The sequence below is a fragment of the Tupaia chinensis genome, unplaced genomic scaffold (genome assembly GCF_000334495.1).
Source record: "Tupaia chinensis unplaced genomic scaffold, TupChi_1.0 Scaffold149383_1, whole genome shotgun sequence".
Classification (NCBI taxonomy): domain Eukaryota; kingdom Metazoa; phylum Chordata; class Mammalia; order Scandentia; family Tupaiidae; genus Tupaia; species Tupaia belangeri.
Window position 1 is genome coordinate 1122237 of NW_006209227.1, and position 411 is coordinate 1122647.

Consider the following 411-nt stretch of genomic DNA (forward strand, 5'->3'; position numbering starts at 1 on the left):
AGCACAGGGCCCGTGCTGCTCCCCGTATCCACGCCGCCCGACGCCCGTGTTGGCAGCGGGTTGAGCCACGTCAGGTGGAAAAACTTACTGGGCCTTGGGGCCCCCGCAGCAGCAGTGACGCTGGATACCGGACTGAGTCCGCGCCTCGTGGTGCGCGCGATGGACACCGAACAGCCGCGTAGGCAGGCAGGTGGGCTGCCTGGCTTGCGGAGGTGGGAACGCGACCGAGCGGTTCGCGACCTCCTGGGGCAGCGTCGACCCTGGCGCGATCGATGCGACTCAAGTTTCTTCGGAGACGTGCCCTGGCCGGAGTCTGGGCTGCCGGCGCCTTGGGGCGTGAGTGAGCAGGTGGAGACCCCGCCGCCCCTTCCCAGGCCGACCCACCCACGGGGTGTCCGCGCGGCCTGCCCC